We start from the raw sequence: 9,643 nt of genomic DNA, 5'->3' as shown, positions 1-9,643 counted from the left end.
CCCCAGTGCACTGACATCAGATTTGAGCCCGACTATGGTCAACATTTGAGAGCAGGGACTGAATACTTGAAACTATAACTGTTAAATTTGGGAATGTAAAGGGACTTCACTATTGCCTCTGAGCAGCTTCTGTAAATGTGAACAACCCTGGAAGGGATGACATACTAGCTGTTATCAGTCATCATTTCTTTACCTGCAAAAATATTTATTACATTTCTTTCTTCTGTGGCCTTCTGCTTAAGGTGGAGTTTCTGAGATAAACTATCAGATCATTTGAAACCCTGCCTGTGGTACTAGATGAAGAAGACCTACCCTGAGGGAGTCCTGAGGTGGATAATACCTGGAACTGAAAAAATGTCAGGAGATCATTTTTTAGGCAGAGAATAATAACCAGAATAGCCAGCATTTCTGGAGTGTTTACTATGTGCCAGGCACTGTTTAAAGGATTTTTATACATACTGACTCATTTGAGTCTTACAAAAATCTTATGAAATAGATTCTACAATTATCCTTCTTTTACAGATGGTAAAACTGAGGCAAAGGGAAGTTAAATGACCAAGGACCACAGTCAGTAAATGACAGAGTGGGGATTTGAACCCAGGCAGCCTGGCTCTAGAGCTCAAGTGTCTATTCACCTGGTTCCTTGCAGAGAACAGTGACGATCTGGGCGTGAGAACTTGTAAAAGGGAAAGAGGCCAGAAAAGGAGTGTAGGATCCCCACCAGGTAAATCACCCATTTCAATTTTGATTCAGATCAGTTTTCACAATCTGTTTGGAAAGGGGATAGTCTTGATCCTGGGATCTCTCCCAAGAAGGAATATGAGTTTTATTTCAACTCCACTAAGTCACATCACCTCAGGTAAGTTTACCTTTTCTTTATCTCACTTTAATTTACCAATAAATAAATTAGCTCCACAAAAGAAAATAAATGAGCATAAATATTTTTAAGTGTGAAATAATCATTCTATATGATGATACATACCATTGGTTTTGATGGCTTTGTGTTTTTGTTCAGCATGGAAACAACCAAAAAGTCTATGTAGTCCAAATAAAACTACTTTAAATAAAAAGCCTGGGAAGAAGGAAGCCTTTTTTTTTCCTTTTAAATACTTAAAAAAGAGGTAAACTTTTAAATAATCACTTTGATTTTTGTTGTATTCATGGATCTCATCTCCAAGGAAAGATAAAAAAATTTGGTGAAATGTCTAGTTAATTCCTAAGAAAAGGTTATTTGTGTCCATATGCCCTGAGAAATAAGAATGGTTAGTCTGTCCTACCAACTATATGGGTTTGCTTGCTTGCTTGATTGATTTTTGGCCTTAAATCTACTGTTCTAAATCCTCAGGAAAATTTGCCATAAGCATGTTAGCCAATTTCTGGAAATTTTTTTTTCTTTTTAAGTTGAAAGACATTTGGTGAATTCTCTGTTCTAAAAATGGCAGTGCAGACATAAACATTCTGGGACTGATTTTAGGATCATGCTTCATTTCTACAATTCACTTTGCCAGTGGAGACTTGGTCACACTCCACCAGCCTAGTGTAGTGTTTAGGAACTTGGAACTTCCCATCATTGGGAGTCATTACTATATATTGCTCTGGGAAACCAAATGTGTTGTTCCTGTCAGTTGTTTCCAGGAAAGCAATCCCATTCACTTTCCTGCTCTGAATCAGTAAAGAGGGCTATTTCAACTCAAGCTCCTGGCAAATGTCTCTATGATAAGGCCCACCCTGTAAGAAAAATGAGAAATAAGGTTGTGTCTATGAGACTAGATACTTCCTTAGTCATGTAATAAGCATCAGCCACACTGTCTTAAATATTATTTTCATTTTAAAATGTAAAGTAGCATAAATGGTCTTGAGTGGGTCAGATTTTTTTTGATGCAACTGGAAAGTTTTTATTTAATCCAGTTGCCCTGGGAGGGACTAGTCCTTCGGATGATGGCATGGAGGCACATGATCAAATTAACAGTAGCAAGGTGGAAAACATGAAGCTAGAGTCAACCCATTCAGATGAGTAAAGATCTAATCAAGTCCCACATCAGCAAGGTAAAATTAAAGAGCATTTGGAAACAACCATCAATGCCAAGGTTTCCTTGCTTGAAATACAGCACAAGTTCAGGCCTCTAAACTCTACGTACCTCTGACCTTTGGCTCTTTTATGTCTCTATTTTTCTGGCCTGACAGACCACATGCCAATGTGCAACCCAGAATCCCTCACCCTGTGATTTATGGCTTACAGCTGCTTCAGTGTCTCAGACATGGCAGCTGCTCTTCAGATGTCTTCAAACCAGAGGGAGAGTGTTAATGTGAACTTGAGTGGCTGCAGAAGAGAAGAAGAAAAGTTGATGAAAAAATCATCTGAATTCAGCCCCAAAGCTTTCCATTGATCTTTGCCTTCAGGGCCAAGCAAAATGTTTGGTTTATTTCATAAGCTAATTAGGTGTGTGAAAGGCTACTTGGCATTTGCTATTGACTGAACCCAACAAAAGTGATCACCGGGCTGGGTAATCAATAAGAGATCGATTACAAGCGTGTGATTGGATTAGCCATTTGATCAATGCTGTGTACTAATATATTAACAAGCAAATTACCGAGCAGCCCTTAAGAGCAGAATGCTGACTCTGATTGCATTACGAACTAGTGAGATCTAATGACCCACCAAGTGCAAGGGGTTAGTTATACAAATCAAGACCTGAAAGTATTTTTTTCCTTGAAGATTTCTCCCCGCCAAAGAAAATGCTTTCTTAAGTGACATTCAAATTAAATTACAATTAGCAGGCAGTTGCACTGGGACACCTAATTTCCCAGCAGATATCATTCATGAGGAAGAGGGCTTGGGAACTCCAGATAAAATAGACTGGAAAACTTTTGGAGAAACTCAGATAATATGAAAAAGCACAAACAAAGAGAATGCCAGAATAGTCACTAATATTTCTTTAATCAACTTTTGGTAAATGGATTTTTGGTTTGGATATATAGAGCTCTTCCATGATGGGATCTAATGTTGCTTGATCTTTATGAAAACCATATACATCTTCCCAGCTTCCCTTTTTAAGATAACCTATTATTGAACCACTTCAATTTCAGAATGGATAAACAATGAGATGCATATGTATGTGTCTGTGCGTGTGTGCAAGGTGAAGAATTGTGGCCAATAATGAAAAGTGCCCTTTTGAGAAAAAAAAAAAAAAGAGAGAGAGAGAGAGAGAGAGAGAAAATGACAGGCATAGGATGTGGAGTGAAGCAAATGTCCTCCACTTTCTAACTTTTTAGAACGTGTTACTATTAGATGATTCTATAAGTGACGTGACAAGAGTAAAAAGCCACAAAACAGAGTTCTTCTGCACTGCTTTCCCCATGCTTAGGTGAACCCTTCATTCAATTGATTGTGCTCTTTCGGATTCCCTAAGTGGAGACCAGGCAAGGCTTTGCTCACTTTCCCTCTTAATCCTTTTCCTTTTAAGAAACCTTTTTTCCCCCCTTTGCCTCAGGGAAGCTGAACCGATTAGTCTGAATTCTCCAGTGTTACTTGCCGACTGGAAAGGTCTCGCCAGGCCCGGAGGCAGAGTGTCAGCCGAGCAGCGGTGAGGCCGAGGCGGGGCGGGCTCCCGCGGCGTGGAGCTCAGAGCCGGCTGACAGGCTGCGGCCTCGCCAGGCCCAAGCCGGCCGCAGCTGACAAAACAGCCTGCCAGGCCTGGCCCAGAGCTGGAGGGAGGGAGAGGAGAGGCTGTCAGTCAGCATCACAGAAGCTCAGGCAGGAAATTTAATATCTGATGGAGCCCTGTCAGTTTGCAGACTTTAAGGTGAACCAAGGTTGTGTTTGCCTGAGGCTGAAACCCCTAGTACCTCGGGGTTGTGTGTTTAGGTGCTGGGGGCTGCAGGCAGATTTTCCCCACTAGACACACATTTGGTGGGTTTCAATTTTTATACCTTCATACATCAGTTTCTGTACCCAAGTAGCTAATTCAGTACCGTGGAGATAACCAGTGATGTCTTTATGATAACTATTTTTTCATTTGAATTAAAAATGATGATACACAATGATCGCAGATGACAACCCTCTCAGACCCATTCCTTTGTGGTGTTGCTTTGTGTGAAAAGCCCTGTTTTGTGATTTCAAATATTTTTGTGTATGCCTACCAAAGTATAATGTGTACGGAAGCTAGCAACATACAGTTAAAGAGCTTCGCACCCTTTAAGTATGGCAGTACATGAAACTATGAAGTCACCACATTTATTGTTAATAGAATTTCACCCCACACTTTACCACAGGGTGCGATTTTGTAGATAAACATTGTATGAATACACCACCACATGTTTATTCATTCTCCTATCAGTGGACATTTGGTTTGTTTCCAGTACTTTTTTCTGTCTTGCTATTCTTAGCATTGGGGCTATGAATATTCTTGAGGATACCTCCTGATGCACTGTGTGAAAGTTCTTCTAAGGGAGAAATCGTATAACTTCGTATAATGTATGCTATACGAAGTTATTACGTCACGTTCATTAGGATGACCAGTATTTTGAAAACAGAAAGTAACAAGTGTTGGAGAAGATGTGGAAAAATTGAAACACTTGTGCACTGCTGGTGGGAGTATGATATGGTGCAGCCACTGTGGAAAACAGTATGGTGGGACCTCAAAATATTAAAAATAGAATTATCACATGATTCAGCAATTCTGCTTCTGTGTATGTACCCAAAAGAATTGAAAGCAGTGGTTCAAACAGATATTTGTACACTTGTGTTCATAGCAGCATTATTCACAATAGCCAAAAGTGGAAGCAACCCAGTGTCCATCGATGGATGAACAGATAAGCAAAATGTAGTATATACAGACCATAAAATATTACCTAGCCCTTAACATGAAAGGAAATTCTGCTACCACACAGATAAATATTGAAGACATTATGCCAAGTGAAATAAGTTCATCACAACAGGACAAATATTGTATGATTCCATTGATATGAGGTACCTAGAGGAGTCAAATTCATAGAGACAGAAAGTAGAATGGTGGGGCCAGGGGCTGGGAGAAGGAGAAGAGGGGGCCTATTGTTTAGTGGGTGCAGAGTTTCAGTTTGGGAAGATGGAAAAGTTCTGGAGATGGATGGTGGTGATGGTGAAACAACAATGTACTTAATGTCACTGGATGGTAGACATAAAATGGTAAAATAGTAAAAATTTTGTTATGTATAGTTTACCACAATTTAAAAAAATACTAGTTAGGGGATACCCCACAGAAATATCTATGACCTTCAAACATCTCCTTCCTGCTTTTTGAGGGGATGGGGGAAGCAGTCACCTGATGAAGTGCATGTTGCAATTTTCCCTGTTCTCCCGGGGCAGGATATTTTGTATTCCCTACACCCTTGGCTGCCTGGGAGTGAAGATTGAAGGGAATGCTGAGCAAGAGTTGAACTGTTCCCACTGTCCTCAGCCACTTTCCAGAGTAAGGTTTACAATTCACACAGGTGGACTCTGCCTACTGGAAGTTTCCTCTACTGCACTGGGGAAAGGAAGTGTGTGGGGGGGTCATACAGCAAAAAGAGTCACAACTTTCGCTTTTTAACCTTATTTCAGTAAATATTTACTGAGTGATTATGTGCCAAGCTCTCTTACAGGTCTCACTTTACTCAAGACCTAGTTCCACACTCAGGAGTTGTGGTCATTCCAGCCCTTGTCCTATTACTGTCTACACAGATTGCCACAATAGTGGTTAATGTCTGTCACAGAGGTTAGGGCTGTAACCTCACTAAACCGGTATCCTTTAAAGACCTGTCATTAGTTAATTTGCTCTGAGTTTTTAGTATTTTTGAATCCCATTTATATTTTTTCCTTGGCCTTGTAAGGGAGCAAGAGTTTCATTAGTTTATAAATATTATTACATGATCATAATAAATACCACTTCTTCAATGTATATAGCACTTGCATTTTATATAGCATTTTTACCACTGTTCTAAACTGACCATCCTGTACTCTTACATTTTTAGATTTTCTTTCCTTGCTCAAATATTTTATGGCACAGACTTTGGATCTAATCTATATACACTAAAATTACTTGATTTTTGTCCTCATTTAAAAAGTATAAAGTATTTGATGGCTTCAAATGGATATATGCAATTTATATGTAAATTATGAAGCAGAATAATGAAACAAATATCTGTGAACTGACCATGCAACTTAAGGAATAGAACAATACCAATATTGTTGAAATATCCTTCTTACTTCTTCTGGATTCCATACATCCAATCAAGAGATAACACTTATCTAATTTTTTAAAACCGTTCTCTTCCTTTTCTACTAGATATGTATATATCCCTGTGATGGTAAATCTTATGTGTCAACTTGACTGGGCTAAGAGCTGCCCACATTGCTAGGAAAACATTATTTCTAGGTGTGTCTGTGAAGGTGTTTCCAAAAGGGATTAGCATTTTAATTGGTAGATTGAGTAAAGTAGATCATTCTCACCAATGCAGGTGGCCATCATCCAATCCTGTGAGAGCCTGAATAGAACAAAAAGGAAAAGAAGAGGGCAAATGTACTCTTTTTTGCTTGAACTGAAACATTCATCTTCTGCCCTCGAACACTGGAACTCCTGGTTCCTGAGCCTTCAGACTTGTACTGAATTAGACCAACAACTTTCCTGGTTCTTCAGCTTCCAGAAGGAAGATTGTGTGACCTCTTGGATTTCACAACTGTGTGGGACAATTCGTATGATATAATGAATATATTATAAATAAAATATAACAAAATACATTATAAATCATACAATAATATGAATGTATAAATTTATATAATAAATCTCCTCATATGTATCTATGTGTATCTTGTGGATTTTGTTTCTCTGGAAAACACTAATACAAACCCTAAGCAGTGTATTGTTTTTCTGTTATTCTGAATATTTAAATAGGCACAATGTTAAATTTACTGTCTGCAACTTGCTTTTTTCATTCATAACATTTTGTAAAGTCATCCTTGGTGTGGATAGCTCTAGTTTCATTCACTTTTCACTGATGTAGAGTATTCCATTGTATGAATACACCATCACATGTTTATTCATTCTCCTATCAGTGGACATTTGGTTTGTTTCCAGTACTTTTTTCTGTCTTGCTATTCTTAGCATTGGGGCTATGAATATTCTTGAGGATACCTCCTGATGCACTGTGTGAAAGTTCTTCTAAGGGAGAAAAATGCTAGATTATAGGCTGTGTTAGTGTTAGTTACCTATTTTTTTCTTTTGAAACAGATATTTTTTTTACTTATTTTTTCTAATTTATTTATTTATTTATTACTTTTTCTTGTGGAAACTGACTTCTAATCCTCACTTACACATGCATGACTTCTAATATAAATGTCTCTAGTTTCAAATTTCTCTTTAATTTGTTTTTGTAAACTGTGGTAACTCCCTGTATGCCAAAGCAATGCCTTTTCTATTCTAGTCTTTGAATACTTCTGCCATAAAATAGCTCTCCCTCCTCGGTTTGTACATTTCCAGTTTTTCTTCAAGCCCAACTGAAGATAACTCCTACCCTCTGTTCCCAACCCCCAACTATCCCAAAGCTTGTCAACTAAATATTTCCAGTTTACTTAGGAATTAATTAACTCAAGACATTGAGCACTGCTTCATTACTTATACTGAAGATAATTAATACCTGGAGAAAGAAATAATTTAGAAATACACACGCATATTTAATGCAATACTCAAATATTCCAGCCAAGTGTTTAAGCATTAGTATTTCAATTAGGTTTTCCATTCGTTTAATCAATATGTATTTATTAAGTGCTCACTGTGGCTGGACGCTGTGCTAACTACTGGGGACATAGCAATGAAATAAACAGGTATGACCTAGAAGACAAAAAATAAGTAAATTTGATTAGTTTCATGAAGAAAACAAGTGCAATATTCCATAGGACGGCATGACAGGGACCAACCAAGGCTGAAGGCATAGGAAGTGAGGGCCAAGGAAGCCTCCCCAAGAGTGAGAAGAGACCTAAGCTTGTCAACTAAATATTTCCAGTTTACTTAGGAATTAATTAACTCAAGACATTGAGCACTACTTCATTACTTATACTGAAGATAATTAATACCTGGAGAAAGAAATAATTTAGAAATACACATGCATATTTAATGCAATGCTCAAATATTCCAGCCAAGTGTTTAAGCATTAGTATTTCAATTAGGTTTTCCATTCATTTAATCAATATGTATTTATTAAGTGCTCACTGTGGCTGGACGCTGTGCTAACTACTGGGGACATAGCAATGAAATAAACAGGTATGACCTAGAAGACAAAAAATAAGTAAATTTGATTAGCTTCATGAAGAAAACAAGTGCAATATGCCATAGGACGGCATGACAGGGACCAACCAAGGCTGAAGGCATAGGAAGTGAGGGCCAAGGAAGCCTCCCCAAGAGTGAGAAGAGACCTGCAGGATGTGGGACTATCATCCAGGTTGGGGGGGCCAGAGCGGTAGGTGGTAGGTAGTTGAGGGAATCACCCAAAGCCCTAAAGGGCTGGAGGACAGAGGGATGAGAGGATTTTTGAGAAGGTAGACGGAAGAGGTGGGCAGGAGTTAGAATCACTAAATATTTTGGATTTTCTCCTAATCACCCAAAGCCCTAAAGGGCTGGAGGACAGAGGGATGAGAGGATTTTTGAGAAGGTAGATGGAAGAGGTGGGCAGGAGTTAGAATCACTAAATATTTTGGATTTTCTCCCAGGACAGTGGAATGAATTCATAAAATTAATGTTTTAAATTTATTATCTGGTAGCCACGTGGAGAATATATGAAAGGGGTGCAATTGCTAGGGTTGGGGGCAACTATTAAAAGTTCTGTTGAATGAGAGAGGATAGGGCTTGGACCAGGATGGTGGACAAGGAGATGAAGAAGACTGGACATATCTGAGAGAGTTTTAGAAACTGGAACCAGCAGAACTTGGTGACTAATCAAATGTGAGAAGAAGATGAAGAGGAAAGAGTTAAGGAAACCTCTGGGTTTCTGGCATGCGTGTTAATATACTGCCCTCTAATAAAACACACACATACACACAAAAACAGCATTTTAGAGTTCTACTCTCATAGAAAGAAAAAAAGAAGGCCAGAGGACCAAATAAAAAAGAGCTGGCACTGCTGGTATGACAAGGAGAGAGAGGAAGTTGCCCGTATGTTTCACAACAGAAATCATGCCAGAAGTCACTGTCTGCCTTTGCACCGTTTGCTTCACCTTTTCTCATGTTCCTTTCCTGTCCTTGCTCTTCACCCACTTTGAAATCCTCAACCGTCTCATTATCTTCATCAGGGCCTGCTTCTGACACCATCTCCTCAGCAAAGTGGGTCCTGACCCCTCCACAAACAAACCCTTGCTCCTTCTCCTCAGCTTGCACGGCATTTGCTGTCTACAAATTTGTGTCTGACACAAGAGTAGACATCAATACTAACCTGTCTTATTCACCCAAGCAGACTGTAAGCCCTGTGAGGCAGGAATCATGTTCTCCAGTGGTTTTACAGTCATAATCTTCTCTACTTCCTCCCACCTCTCTCCACTCTGCAGCAGCTCCAGAACCCCTAGGCTCTGATTTCAGTCTGCTGTGTCAAAAGAAAATAATGTGATATCTTAAAGGTTTTCTCCATTCCAAAAAAACCAA

The sequence above is a fragment of the Galeopterus variegatus genome, unplaced genomic scaffold (assembly GCF_000696425.1).
Source record: "Galeopterus variegatus unplaced genomic scaffold, G_variegatus-3.0.2 Scaffold1772, whole genome shotgun sequence".
Taxonomy (NCBI): domain Eukaryota; kingdom Metazoa; phylum Chordata; class Mammalia; order Dermoptera; family Cynocephalidae; genus Galeopterus; species Galeopterus variegatus.
This window is presented reverse-complemented; position numbering follows the sequence as displayed.